This window comes from Rhinoderma darwinii, chromosome 2, assembly GCF_050947455.1.
Source record: "Rhinoderma darwinii isolate aRhiDar2 chromosome 2, aRhiDar2.hap1, whole genome shotgun sequence".
NCBI classification, from domain to species: Eukaryota; Metazoa; Chordata; class Amphibia; order Anura; family Rhinodermatidae; genus Rhinoderma; species Rhinoderma darwinii.
In genome coordinates, this window is record NC_134688.1 from 123,368,958 (window position 1) to 123,384,748 (window position 15,791).

Consider the following 15,791-nt stretch of genomic DNA (forward strand, 5'->3'; position numbering starts at 1 on the left):
TTTTTTACTTGACATTTCTTCATTCTGGCTGGACCTATGTATTTCTAGGTCTACAGCCAGACTGAGGAAGTCAATGGGGCTCCCGTAATGACGGGAGCGTTGCTAGGAGACGTCAGTAAATAGTCACTGTCCAGGGTGCTGAAAGAGTTACGCGATCGGCAGTAACTGTTTCTGCACCCGGGACAGTGACTACCGATCTCAATATACATGTATCTGTAAAAAAACATATAAGTTCATACTTACCGAGAACTCCCTGTTTCTGTCTCCAGTCCGGCCTCCCAGGATGACGTTTCAGTGTAAGTGACGGCTGCAGCCAATCACAGGCCAAGCACAGGCTGCAGCGGTCACATGGACTGGCGCGTCATCCAGGGAGGTCGGGCTGGATGCCGAAGGAGGGACGCGTCATAAAGACAACGGGCGGTAAGTATGAATTTCTTTTACTTTCACTAGGGAAAGTGCTGTCCCTTCTCTCTATCCTGCACTGATAGGGAGAAGGGAAGCACTTTTCCCGCAGTCCGCAGCAGCTAGTCCGCATCAATGTACTGCACATTTTGTGCAGATCCGCAGCCGTAATCCGCAACCCGGATTAGGTGCGGCATTGATGCGGACAGTTGCGGAGGAATTCCGCCATGTGTGGTCATGCCCTAAAAATGTCCTACAGGTCTTTAAACTCTTCAATTTTTTTCTATGGACAAGGACAGGCATAGGGTTTTTTATGACAACTTTTAGATTTAACAAAACATTAAGCCCTTAGAGACACAGCCTATTTTTTTTCAAATCTGACGTGTCACTTTATGTGGTAATAACTTCGGAATGCTTCTACTTATCCAAGTGATTCTGAGATTGTTTTCTTGTGATATATTGTGCTTTGTTAGTGAAAAAATGTGATCGATAAATTCAATATTTGTGAAAAACACCAAACTTTAGGGAAAATTTGGAAAAATTAGCATTTTTATAAATTTAAATGTATCTGCTTGTAAAACAGATAGTAATACCACACAAAATAGTTACTAGTTAACGTTTCCCATATGTCTACTTTATGTTTGCATTGTTTTTTTGAACATCCTTTTATTTTTCTACGACTTTACAAGACTTAGAACTTTAGCAGCAATTTCTCACATTTTCAGCAAAATTTCAAAAGGCTATTTTTTTCAGGGATCAGTTCAGTTCTGAAGTGGCTTTGAGGGCCTTATATATTAGAAAGTCCCCATAAATCACCCCATTTTGAAAACTGCACCCCTTAAGGTATTCAAAACCACATTCAGAAAGTATTTTAACCCTTTAGGCGTTTCACAGGAATTAAGGCAAAGTAGAGGTGAAATTTACAAATTTAATTTTTTTTGCTTTTTTCTAAGTCATTCATTTGTAAACGGCCTGAAGAAGGAGCCTCTGCGCTCTGAAAGCTGCATATAGAACTTTTATGGTTAGCCAATAAAGGTATTTAACAGTTCAATTTTTTTTGCCGAAATTCATTTGTAATAAAAAAAAATCTGTAACACAGAAGGTTTTACCAGAGAAACGCAACTCAATATTTATTGCCCAGATTCTGCAGATTTTAGAAATATCCAACATGTGGCCCTAGTGTCCTAATGGACTGAAGCACCGGCCTCAGAAGCAAAGGAGCACCCAGTGGATTTTGGGGCCTCCTTTTTTTAGGAATATATTTTAGGCACCATGTCAGGTTTGAGGAGGTCTTGTGGTACCTAAACAGTCGAAACCCCCCAAAAGTGACCCCATTTTGGAAACGACACCCCTCAAGGCATTTTTCTAGGGGTATAGTTAGCATTTTGACCCCACAGTTTTTTTGCAGAATTTAGTGGAATTAGTCTGTGAAGATGAAAATCACCTATTTTTCTGTGGAAACATAGAATTTTTTCATTTTTCAAGGAATAAAGGAGAAAAAGCCGGCCAACATTTGTAAAGCAATTTCTCCCGATTACGGCAATACCCCATATGTGGTAAACTGATGTTTGGACCCACAGCAGGGCTCAGGAGGGCCTTTTGGATTTTGGAGCGCAGATTTTGCTGGATTGGTTTTCAGTGCCGTGTCGGGTTTGCAACGCCCCGGAGGGACCAAAACAGTGGAAACCCCCCAAAAGTGACCCTATTTTGGAAACTACACCCCTCAAGGAATTTTTCTAGGGGTATAGTGAGCATTTTGACCCCACAGGATCTTTTTTAGAGCAAAGGTGACCAAAAAACAACGATTTTGGCGCTTTAAATTCTTTATTTCTTACAGCGTTCACCGTGCGCAATAAATGACGTTTTACTTTATTCTGCGGGTCGGTACAATTACGCCGATACCATATGTGTATAGTTTTTTTTAAAGTTTTGCAGCGTTTGCACAATAAAATTAAGTTTCTATAAAATAATTTATTTTCTGAGACACGCTATTCTGAGCCGTAACTTTTTTACTTTTTCGTCAATAAAGCTGTGTGAGGTCTTGTTTTTTGCGGTACGGGTTGTAGTTTTTATTGGTACTATTTTGGGGTAAATGCGACTTTTTTATCACTTTTTATTCTATATCTTGGGAGGGGTAGGGACCAAAAAATAGAGATGCTGACATCGTTTTCCGTTTATTTTGTTTGCGGCGTTCACCGTGCGGAAAAATTAACATTATAGTTTCATAGTTTGGGTCGTTATGAACACGGTGATACCAAATATGTGTACTTTTTTTTTTAACGTTTTCATTTTTTCCCTATAATAAATGACTTATAGGAAGACAAAAACTTATTTTTACACTTTTATAAAACATTTTTATTAACTTTTTTTACTTTTTACACTTTATTTTTTTGTTTATTAACTTTTCTTTTACTTTTTACACTTTATTTTTTTGACCTGCAGCTCTGATCGCTGCTAGAATACATTACACTACCTAGGTAGTGTAACGTATTCCAACTGTCAGTGTGACATCACAGTCACTCTGACAGTTGGTCTACGAGGATCAGCAGAGGCTGATCCTCATAGGTTTCCATACATGGCAAACCCGGGGGCCGTTGTCTGGCCCCCATGTGCCATCACAAGCATCAGCAGCCCCCATGATTGCATGGGGGCTGCTGATGTGCTACAAACCCCCTACATGCGGAGATCGCAATCGAGCCCCGCATGTAACGGGTTAATTGCCGAAATCAGCGGCGATGAGCCGCTGATCGGCAACACTGGAGTGTCAGCTGTCGGGGACAGCTGATCTCCAAGTTCCCGATGCACACCTTGTCGCTGACAGTGTGCATCGGGAACGACACAGTGACTTCCTGTCACTCTGACAGGAAGCCTATCAGGACCAGCCGAAGGTTGGTCCTGATGGGCTTCCGTCCATGGCAGACATGGAAGCCATTGTTTGGCTTCCGTTTGCCATACTATCGGCAAACCCTGCGATTTCGGACCGGGGTCTGCCGATATGTTAGAAACCCCCAAAATTCGGCGATTGCAACCGATCGCCGAATTTAAGGGGTTAATTCGCCGAAATCAGCGGCAAAGGATCGCTGGTCGGCAAGAGTGGAGTGTCAGCTGTCGGGGACAGCTGACCTCCTGGTTCCCGTGCACACTGTCGCCGACAGTGTGCACTGGGAAAAACTCAGTAACTGTACGTCCTCGTGCGGGAAGTAACCTCCCGCAACGACGTACAGTTACTTCCTCGTGCGGATAGGGGTTAAAAACAGTACCCATCAAAGTATTCAAAACAGCATTCAGAGAGTGTCTTAACCCTTTATACGCTTTTCACTAATTAAAGAAAATGGGAGATTAAACTGAAACCCAGGCCTCAGAAGCAAGGGAGCACCTAGTGGATTTTCAGGACTCATTTGTATTAGAAAATATTTTAGGCACCATGTCAGGTTTGAAGAGGTCTTGTGGTGCCAAAACATAGGGAAAACCCTAAAAAAGACACAATTTTGGAAACTACACCCAAGGAATTAATCTAGGGGTGTAGTGAGCATTTTGATTCCACAGGTTTTTTTGCTAAATATCTTTGAATTAAGCCATAAGAGTGAAAATCTACATTTTTTTTCAAATAAAACATATGTTTTAATTTTTACAAGGGATAAAGGAGAAAAAGCACCCCAACATTTGTAAAGCAATTTCTCCCGAATACGGAAAGGTCATAAACTTATGTTTAATAACCCCTTCCCGAAATATGACGTATCCATACGCCAAAGTCCTGTAGGGGAAGTATCGAATGGGCACACGGAGTGAACCCGCTCCATACGATGCCGGCATCAGCTGTATGTTACAGCCGACACTTCAGAGTAACAAGCGGGATCGCGCTAGAGCGCGATCCCGCTCGTTTAACTCGTTACATGCCGCGGTCAAAAGCAACCGCAGCATTTAAATCGTTAGAAAGAGAGGGGCCACCCCCTCTAACAGCGCATTGCGCCCCCCCCCCCGGAATGAAATCGTGGGGTAGCGATGGTTGCTACGGCTGCCTGGGGGCCTAATGAAGGCTCCCAGGTCCGCTATCTTTGTGCTCCTATTAAGCCCTGCCTCAGGGCTTAATAGAAGCCTGTCAGAATCACGATATACTGCAATACATTAGTATTAGATCACTGGTTGAAGTCCCCTTGGGGGACTAATAAAAAAAGTTACAATTTGTAAAATAAAGGTTTTTTTTATGTAACCAAAAAAATAAAAAAATGTAAAGTTAAAAGAAAAACCCTTTTCCCATTTTCCCCCTAGAGCATAGTAAAAAAATAAATAAATAAACATAATTGGTATCTCCGCATCCGTAAAAGTCTGAACTATTACAATATATCATTATGTAACCCGCACGGTGTACGCTGTAAAAAAAAAAAATTGTAAACGCCAGAATAGCTATTTTTTGTTCACCTCATCTCCCACAAAAAATGAAATTAAAAGTGATCAAAACGTCACATGTTCCCCAAAATGGTATCATTAAAAATTACAGCTTATCCCGCAAAAAATAAGCTTTCATACCACTTAATTGACGGAAAAATAAAAAAGTTATGGCTCTCAGAATCTGCCGACACAAAATTAATTTAATTTTTGACACTTAGGTTTTTACTTGTAAAAGTAGTAAAATATAGAAAAAAACTATATATATTTGGTATCGCTGTAAATGTATTGACCCACAGAATAAAGTTAACATGTTTTAATTGCACAGTGAATTCCATAAAAACGAAGCGCAAAAAACAATGGAGGAATCGCTGTTTTTTTCATTTTCTACCCCACAAATAATTTTTCCCGAATTTCCTAGTACATTTTATGGCACAATAAATGGTGCTATGAAAAACTACAACTCGTCCCGCAAAAATCAAGCTCTCATAGGACTATATAGACGGAAAAATAAAAAAGTTATGGCTTTTGGAAGATAGGGAGGAAAAAAACGAAAATGAAAATCTGAAAAATGGCTGCGGCGGGAAGGGGTTAAACACACGGCAGCCCTCAGAATGGAAGGACTGCTATTTGGCTTTTGGAGCTCAAATTTTGCTAGAATGGTTTTTGGTGCCATGTCGCATTTGCAAAGCCCCTGAGGGACAAAGCAGTGGAAACCCCACAAAAGTGACCCCCATTTTGGAAATTACACCCCTTATGGAATTTATCGAAAGGTATAGTGAGCATTTAGACCCCACAGTTTTTTTGCTGAATTTAGTGAAATTAGGCCGTTAAAATTAATATCAACATTTCTTACACTAAAATGTTGAATTTTCTCATTTTCACAAGGGATAAAGGAGAAAAAGCACCCCAACAATTGTAATGCAGTTTCTCCGGAGTATGGAATTACCCAATATGTGGTCATAAACCGCTGCTTGGACACACGGCAGGGCTCAGAAAGGCAGGAGCGCTATTTGGCATGTAGATCTTACTTATGTGTTTTTTGGGCCTGAGAAACCCCTGAGGTACCAGAGTACAGTGGAAGCCCCCAAGAAGTGACCCCATTTTAGAAACTACACCCTTCAAGGCACTTATTTGATAAATGACATGGCTCAGAATTAAAGAGCAACATGCGCATTTGAGGCCTGTTTTGGTGATTTTCAGGGCATTGGCCCACAATTGCAGGGCTCTGAGGTCAAATAGTAGAACGAACCCCCACATAGAGACCCCTATCATGGAAACTACATCCTGTAGGACATATTAAGGGGTGTAGTGAGCATTTTGACCCATGTTTTTTCATTAGAAGTGAATGGGACGTGGTCGGATGCCAAGGAAAGAGGCTGCGTGAGGACGGAGCCCCGGAGACCATATCCATTGAGTGGCTTATACAGCAGTATTGAATATCGCTGACACGATCCTTTAGTGTTGGCAACACTCCCTGGAACCCTGAGCAACCTTTATATCATGACTAGGAGCAGGAAAAAAGCTCCTAGTCCGCCAAAACGCACGCCGTTTTAGCACCGTCCTCCTCACAAAATGGCACCAGAACACGCCGGCGGCTGGATACCCGACATACTGCATAGGAGGAAAGCACTTCCTCATATTCTGCCTCTGCAAGTCCTTTGCCACCTGAAGATCTCCCCAAAACATCTCAGGCTTCCCCCACGTATCCCTCTCTACATACCACTCCTGGGAAATTAACCTCTCCTTTTCTCTCCTTGCCATGTAGCAGCAATAGCAATACTGCAGCTTCTCAAAAGATTGAATCAATTTCTTCTGCAGAAATGAAAATCCTGCTACAAGACGTCAGAGAGTCTTTTCACAACGATATACACACTGCTATTTCATCCTTGGGAGCGGATATTAACAACATAAGTGAGCGTACTGCTCATCTGGAAGAAAAAATTGAGGAATTTGTGGGGGCACATAACTGTTTGGTGGATACGCATAACGAGATGGAGGACGACTTCTATATTATAAAGCTAAAATTAGCAGATTCGGAGGATCGTTCTAGGAGGAACAACATCGGATTCCGTAACATTCCTGAATCAGTAGGGCTGGGTTCACACAACCTATTTTCAGGCGTAAACGAGGCGTTTTATGCCTCGATTTACCTCTGAAAATACAGCTCCAATACGTCGGCAAACATCTGCCCATTAATTTGAATGGGTTTGCCGATGTACTGTGCCGACGACCTGTCATTTTACGCGTCGCTGTCAAAAGACGACGCGTAAAATGACTGCCTCATCAAAGAACTGCAGGACACTTCTTGGGACGTAATTTGAGCCGTTTTTTCATTGAATTCAATGAAGAACAGCTCAAAATTACGTCCGTAATTGACGCCTCGCAAAACGCGAGTACGAGCAATTACGTCTGAAATACAGGAGCTGTTTTTCCCTGAAAACAGCTCCGTAATTTCAGACGTAATGGTCGTTATCGTGTGCACATACCCTTACTAACGCTCAACTTTCAGAATTTCTTACTGACCTATTTGTAACTCAAATCCCTGAAGCTGCTGAAAGAGACATTAATCGACAGAGCTCACAGGATTCCAAAACCGAAATCTATACCAGCGAGTGCTCCAAGAGATGTTCTGGCGCGCCTGCATTTATACCATTTTAAAGAGGCGCTGATGAAAACAGCCATGCACAAAAAAGATCTTCTTGAACACTTTGAGAAAATCTCGCTGTTTTCCGATCTTTCACCAGCTACACTATCAAGATGGAGAGAGTTCATTCCATATACCAGAATTTTGAGAACAATATCTCGTATAAATGGGGTTATCCTGTAAAGCTGATTATAACAAGACATGGATTTACTCACGTCATTTCTAACCCCTAAAGATGCAGCCACCCTTCTCAAGAAATGGTCCCTCTCTACTCCACAAGATGGTGACATCTCTCGAGCCAGAAAGAAACCTCCAACTATTCCTCAAGAGTGGACCACAATTGGTCAGAAAGCTCTTCTATTAGAGGACACTTGAACTTTCCTGTCTTCAGAGATTCAGGTATTTCATGTTGTACTCTGGATCACCATGATAACTTAAAGAGGCTCTGTCACCAGATTTTGCAACCCCTATCTGCTATTGCAGCAGATCGGCGCTGCAATGTAGATTACAGTAACGTTTTTATTTTTAAAAAACGAGCATTTTTGGCCAAGTTATGATCATTTTTGTATTTATGCAAATGAGGCTTGCAAAAGTACAACTGGGCGTGTTGAAAAGTAAAAGTCCAACTGGGCGTGTATTATGTGCGTACATCGGGGCGTGTTTACTACTTTTACTAGCTGGGCTTTCTGACGAGAAGTATCATCCACTTCTCTTCAGAACGCCCAGCTTCTGGCAGTGCAGACACAGCCGTGTTCTCGAGAGATCACGCTGTGACGTCACTTCCCCAGGTCCTGCATCGTGTCGGACGAGCGAGGACACATCGGCACCAGAGGCTACAGTTGATTCTGCAGCAGCATCGGCGTTTGCAGGTAAGTCGATGTAGCTACTTACCTGCAAACGCTGATGCTGCTGCAGAATCAACTGTAGCCTCTGGTGCCGATGTGGCCGACACGATGCAGGACCTGTGAGTGACGTCACAGCGTGATCTCTCGAGAACACGGCTGTGTCTGCACTGACAGAAGCTGGGCGTTCTGAAGAGAAGTGGATGATACTTCTCGTCAGAACGCCCAGCTAGTAAAAGAAGTAAAAACGCCCCGATGTACGCACATAATACACGCCCAGTTGTACTTTTACTTTTCAACACGCCCAGTTGTACTTTTGCAAGCCTCATTTGCATAAATACAAAAATGGCCATAACTTGGCCAAAAATGCTTGTTTTTTAAAAATAAAAACGTTACTGTAATCTACACTGCAGCGCCGATCTGCTGCAAAAGCAGATAGGGGTTGCAAAATCTGGTGACAGAGCCTCTTTAAGGTTGTTCTCCTGACCACTTCATAGTATATTTGATATTCATCGTGACATTGACTTCTCTTTTTATCGAAAAGGAACTCATCTATATTTTATTTTTATTTGTCCATTTGCTATATATGGGCTCTGTGTAGATCCGGGTTCTGCACTCCTCTCATATGTTTTGTTCTTCACCCTCCTCAACAAGATGTTCGAACTTGGTTCATATGTAACCTGGACTGTATCTGAAAGTACGTTTTATGTTTTTTATTACGTTACTTGTTATGTTAATTTGTTCTTCACCTTGTGCGGAATGATGGGATCTTTGTATACTGTATCTACCTTCTGTGAAATTTTTAGAGCATTCATACATGATGTTTATATTGGGAATATTTCTGTAGCCTTCACACTCTTTTTAATAATACTTAATATCCGCTCTCTTAATGTAAAAGGTTTAAACAGCCCTTTTGAACGCTCTCTCTTATGGAGAGAAGCCCGGGAGCAAAAATGTGATGTACACTGTGTCCAGGAAACGCATTTAAATGAGGTAGATGCGAAAAGAGTGATTAATCGTAACTTCCCAAATATATATTTTTCACATGCTGTCAGTAAAAACAGTGGAGTAATGATGGCGTTTAGAAATAATATCGCCTTTCAACTGATTTCATCCTTATCAGACCCTGAAGGTAGATATCTTATTGTGCTTTGTAATATTAACAATATTCCCTATACTTTAGTATGTTTAGATGCTCCTAATTCCCACCAGACCAAATTTATTAAGAACACGATTGAATTAGCTAATAGTATTAAGAAGGGTTCATTAATTTTTTTGTGGGGATTTTAACATTGTTCCAGATCCTGACATAGATCCCCTCGCTCCTCTTCTGCCACAGAACTGGGTATTTCACATCTACTCTTCAAAGAGAGCTTGTATGATGCTTGGAGAATTCTTCATGCTAATGAGAGAGATTACACTTTCTTCTCCAATCCTCATAAAATTTACTCCCGTATTGATCTATTCCTCACGGAAAAATGGTTATTGCAAAAAATTTTACATTCTAAGATTGATTTAATTACCTGGTCTGAACATGCTCCCATATCCATAGCTATTTCTGAGGAATTCAACAACCCGCCTTCTTCCCCTTGGAGACTTAATTGGCACACACTTGATTGCTGCAACGGAAAAGAAAAAACGAGCAGCTAACATAGATAATCTTTTGAACAAGATAAAAATGTTAGAAGATAAGAATAAATTGACATTTTCTTTTGCAATCAACTTGGAAATAAAGAAACAACTATAAATGTTTATGCAAAATAGATATGAACTTGTACTGTCAACGGCCGGGTACTGTCGTTCTGACTCACCCCTCGACGGCCGCGGGCATGGATCTGTGAGTGCTGGCCCGCATTTCTCCTCCCCAAGAGACGCCAGCACTCACTTCCGCTCCACTCTGCAGTGTTCCATAGGGTGCGTGCACACGCTCGTGCCCGGCCATAAAGGGCCAGCGCGCGCACATGAAAATATGGTTCTAATTAGCCCTGATCACCCTGGACTATTAAAGGGCCCCTGCCCTTTCACTCCTTGCCAGAGTGTTGTTTATATTCCTCTGTTAGTCTTGCAAATGGTTTCTTAGTCGTATCCTGTTCCCTGTGTTCCTGTGCCCTGCTACCTGTATCCCGTGCTGTATTTGTTCCTGTGCCATCTCTAGTGTTTGAGTCGCGTTGTGCCGTTTACTACGCCTGCTGACTTATACCACGTCTGGTGTCATCTGCCACGTTTTGCACCACCTGCCACCAAGGTCCCATCTGTGCCTAAGCAGTTGCTACTGTCTGGACTATTACAGGTACCCTTGTGCTTGGACTTTATATTGACTTGGTACTCTGTTGTTTGGCCAGCTGCTACCCTACTACGGCGGTGCGGCCCAGTGGGTCCATATATCCACAGATCGTGACAGAACTCAATCTAAGGAAAAATAAACATGTCCTCTATTGGCAAGGAAATAAAGCAACCACACTTTTAGCGAATAAAATCAAGTATAGAGAGGCAAAGTCAAAAATCCCATATATTCTTGACGCTCATGGTAACAAAATCCTTAACCCGCAGAAGATCGCTGAGACTTTTGCAGATTACTACAGTAACTTGTACAACCTGAGAGATCAAGTGATACTCCATAACCAAACTCGGAAATAATAAATGATTTCCTAAAGGATATCTCCTTACCTACAATTTCGTTAGCTCAAAAAGACTTATTAAATCGGGAAATATCTTTAAGAGAAATTAGTGACACAATAGTCTCTTTGAAACCTAATAAATCCCCAGGCCCTGATGGACTAAAAAACGAATATTATAAACAATTTTCGCATATTTTTGTCCCTTTCTACTCAAAACTTTTAACCAATACATGTCTACAGATAGATGTGTAAAGGATCTGCCAGGCACAACTTCTGTGTATACGCCCATAGGTAATCAGTCTGCACCTGAGTCTATGTCTCTGAGACTTACTCCAGCTTCCACCACTCAGGATGGCAGGCTTAGGAGTGGGAGAGCCTATCGCAGCCTGGCCAGACGGAGCTAGCTCCCGCCCTCTGTCTATTTATACCTGCCTTTCCTGTTCCTCCTTTGCTTGTGATTCTTCTCGTGTGGTTTCCTGGCCCAGCTACAGCTTCTGACTATTTGATCCTGCTCCATACTGACCCTGGCTTTCTGACTACTCTCCTGCTCTGCGCTTGGTACCTCGTGCACTCCTGGTTTGACTCGGCTCGTTCACCACTCTTGTTGCTCACGGTGTTGCCGTGGGCAACTGCCCCATTTCCCTTTGCTTTGTGTTCCCTTGTCTGTTTGTCTCTTGCACTTACTGAGCGTAGGGACCGCCGCCCAGTTGTACCCCGTCGCCTAGGGCGGGTCGTTGCAAGTAGGCAGGGACAGAGTGGCGGGTAGATTAGGGCTCACTTGTCCGTTTCCCTACCCCCGTCATTACAAGATGTCTACAAGAAATAATCCATGTGTTAATAATCACTCTTCCCAAACCACATAAATCACCAGACTCCCCTCCAAACTTTCGTCCCATTTCTCTCCTAAGTACAGACCTGAAAATATATGCCAAACTATTGGCAAGACGCCTAGTTAATATTCTTCTCCAGTTGGTCAAAAATGATCAAGTGGGTGTAAAGGATCTGCCAGGCACAGCTTCTGTGTCAACGCCCATAGGTAATCAGTCTGCACCTGTTTCTATGTCTGTGAGACTGACTCCATCTTCCACCACTCAGGATGGCAGGCTTAGGAGTGGGAGAGCCTATCACAGCCTGGCCAGACTGAGCTAGCTCCCACCCTCTGTCTATTTATACCTGCCTTTCCTGTTCCTCCTTGCTTGTGATTCTTCTCGTTTGGTTTCCTGGCCCTGCTGCAGCTTCTTGTACTATTTGTCCCTGCTTCATACTGACCCTGGCTTACTGACTACTCTCCTGCTCTGCGTTTGATACCTCGTACACTCCTGGTTTGACTCGGCTTGTTCACTACTCTCCTGCTCTGCGTTTGGTACCTCGTACACTCCTGGTTTGACTCGGCTCGTTCACCACTCTTGTTGCTCACGGTGTTGCCGTGGGCAACTGCCCCATTTCCCTTAGCTTCTGTGTACCCTTGTCTGTTTGTCCGTCGTGCACTTATTGAGCGTAGGGACTGTCCAGTTGTACCCCGTCGCCTAGGGCGGGTCGTTGCAATTAGGCAGGGACTGAGTGGCGGGTAGATTAGGGCTCACTTGTCTGTTTCCCTACCCCCATCATTACAGTGGGTTTTGTAAAGGGTTGTCAGACATCTGATGGTACAAGACGTTTCTTGGATCTTGTGGAAATAGTGGATTCTAATGGAGTGCCTTCTCTTCTCGTTCGACAGAGTCAATTGGAAGTATTTGGAATAGTTTCTAGGCAAATTTGGTTCTGAAAATCCCTACCTCTCAGCTCTTCTAGCACTGTATTCTAAGCCTAATGCATCCGTTTACTCCTCGGGTTTTCTCTCTAAATACTTTCAAATACAAACGGAACTAGACGGGGTTGCCCGATGTCACCTCTAAGTTTTGCATTATTGATGGAACCCTTCGCAGAAAAAATTAGTTTGCCAAATAATATCACGGGAATAAAGATTGGGGATTTTGAGCAATGCATCGGCCTATTTGCCGATGATGTTCTCATAGCCTTAACAAATCCGGTAGTGTCACTACCTTCAATAACAGAGATTATTCAAAAATTTACTGCTGCCTCCTATTTCAAGATCAATTCCTCTAAATCCCAGATTCTTAATTTGGGTTTGAAAAAGTCTGTGGTGGCTATTCTCAAGTCCACTTACAACTTTAAATGGGTTCAAAATTCATGTCATTACATAGGTATCGATATCTCCTACCCAGCATCTAACTTATTTAAAACAAACTATATTCCCCTTCTGACTACAATTAAGGAAGATATACAAAGGTTGAGACTCCAGGGTATTTCATGGCTAGGCAGAATATCAACAATCAAAACAGTCATTCTTCCTAATATCCTCTACATGTTTCGCAATGTTCCAATATTCCTCCCTATTTCATTTATTCGAAAAATACAATCTTTACGACAGTCTTTTATATGGGGAAACCTGGAAATCTAGAGTCAAACCAGACATATTGTATATGCCTAACCTTAGGGGTGGTCTGAATGCTCCTTCGATTCTATGCTACTATAGAGCAGTTATACTGGATCAAATGAAATCTCTCTGGGTATCGGACTCCTCTAAACTCTGGGTTCATATTGAATCGCTTCTTCTAGGAAATCACTCCATATCTTCCCATTTGAAAGCAATGCTATTCTTTCAGACGAATTTTCACCCCTCTCTATCCACAATGAAGGCGATTGCTCAAGTGTGGGGGACTCTCTGGTGTAGAAAGGTTGATAAATTACCCCCAAAGTCTGCATGTGATTTGACTACTCTTTGGACATCACTTCTGTGGCAAGTCTCTTAGGCCTAATTCAAACGACCGTGTTTGGTCCGTGATATACGGTCCGCATGTCGGCAGTATTTCCCGGACCGAACACAGTGCAGGGAGGAACGCTACTAGCATCATAGTTATGTACGATGCCAAGAGTCCCTGCCTCGCTGCGGGAAAACTGTCCCGTACTGTAATAATGTTTTCATCACGTGACAGTAGTTCCGCGGGGAGGCAGGGATACCTAGCGTCATAGATAACTATGATGCTAGGAGCTTGGCTCCCTGCACTGTGTTCAGTCCGGGAAATGTGGCTGACATGCGGACCGTATATATCACTGGCCGAACAAGCTCGTGTGAATTAGGCCTTAGGCTACATTCGCACGAGCGTGACAGATTTAAGCGCGTAAAAAACGTGCGTAAATCTGTCCGTATGTTGCTTTATTGCATCAGTGTGTTTTGCGTGTGGCATGTGTTTTCCACTCACTAGCAAAGCACTTTTTTCAATGGAATTGATGCACAAATCACCATTACACCGACAAACATCTGCCCATTACTTTTAATGGGTTTTACGATGTACTGTGCCGACGACCTGTCATTTTACGCGGCGCTGTCAAAAGATGGCGCGTAAAAAAGACGGCTCGTCAAAAGAAGTGCAGGACACTTCTTGGGAAGTAATTGGAGCCGTTTTTCATTGACTCCATTGGAAAACAGCTCCAATTACGTCCGTAATGAACGCCGCGAAAAACGCGAGTATGAGCAACTACGTCTGAAATTCAGGAGCTGTTTTCGCCTGAAAACTGCTCCGTAATTTCAGCCGTATTTTGCGCTGTCGTGTGAACATACCCTTACAGGCAATAATGCTCAGGTATGCTAAGTATACCGTGATCAAAAGATCGCACAGTGAAGTCCCCTAGTGGGACTGTAAAAATAAGTAATAAATGTGAAATAAAAATTATTAATAAAAATGACAGCAAAAAAATTAAATAAAACCCTTTTTTCCATAAAAAGTGGTTTTATTTAGCAAAAGTGTAAAAAAATAAATAAAAGTACACATATATGGTATCGCTGCAACTGTAATGACCCAAACAATAAAGTTAATATGTAATTTAAACCACTAGGTGAAAACCGTAAAAAAAACAATGGCAAAATTGCAATTTTTTTTCTTTTGCCCCCCAAAAAAGTCTTAATAAAAGTTAATCAATAAGTCCCATGTACCCCAAAACAGTACCATTCCAAACTACGTCTCGTCCCGCAAAAACATGCCCACATATCACTACATTGACGGAAAAATAAAAACAACATTGACGGAAAAATAAAAACAATTACGGGTCTTGGAAAGCGACGATGCAATAGCAAATAATTTTGGTTCAAAAGAGTTTTTATGGTGCAAAAGTAGTAAAACATAAAAAGTATCGCCGTAATCATACCGACACATAGAATAAAGGTAACATGTTATTTACGCCGGACAGTGAATGGAATTAATAAGAGTTAATTAAAATATGATATGTACTCCAAAATGGTGCCATTAAAAAGTACAACTAATCCCGCAAAATAACAAGTACTCCTAGAGCAATGTCGACGGAAAAATAAAAGAGTTATAGCTCTTTGAATGAGACTATAGAAAAATGAAAAAATGAAAAAAAAATAAAAAATTGCTTGGTCATTAGGGTTTAAAACAGGCTGGTCACTAAGTGGTTAAATAGGTAGGCGCATAACACCACATGGAGCAATTAAACCAATACATGACAAGGTTACTCCCACAGGTGTATAGTTACATATGTAAACGTTGCTCCAACATGAAGGTGTCAATAGTGCATCGTATTGTACATACATAAAAGAACTAATCGTAATCATAAATGGAACAACAAATATACAAAGGACAAGACACGAAGAGTAGATCAGCTCACCACACTACAGCAGTCCATAGTCCTATCAGTCCTACTGCGCACATGTAGCTCACCGCCGTGACACGAAGAGTAGATCAGCTCACCACACTACAGCAGTCCATAGTCCTATCAGTCCTACTGCGCACATGTAGCTCACCGCCATGACACAAAGGGTAGATCAGCTCACCACACTACAGCAGTCCACAGTCCTATCAGTCCTACTGCGCACAT

The 15,791-nt window shown here is 42.2% G+C and overlaps 1 protein-coding gene across 2 annotated transcripts in view; it reads right to left on the bottom strand.

Annotated features, from left to right (window-relative positions):
- Positions 1-15,791, bottom strand: part of LRRC63 (leucine rich repeat containing 63) — a 117,686-nt gene that overhangs the window by 101,427 nt on the left and 468 nt on the right. The window contains exons 1-2 of one of the 2 annotated variants that reach the window (XM_075850231.1): positions 15,582-15,663; positions 9,801-9,896 (exon numbers count right to left, since the gene is read on the bottom strand). The gene's annotated coding sequence lies outside the window, so the exon portion shown is untranslated. Of the gene's footprint in view, positions 1-9,800; positions 9,897-15,581; positions 15,664-15,791 lie in introns of those variants that run through there. The other variant, XM_075850229.1, reaches the window with a different exon arrangement.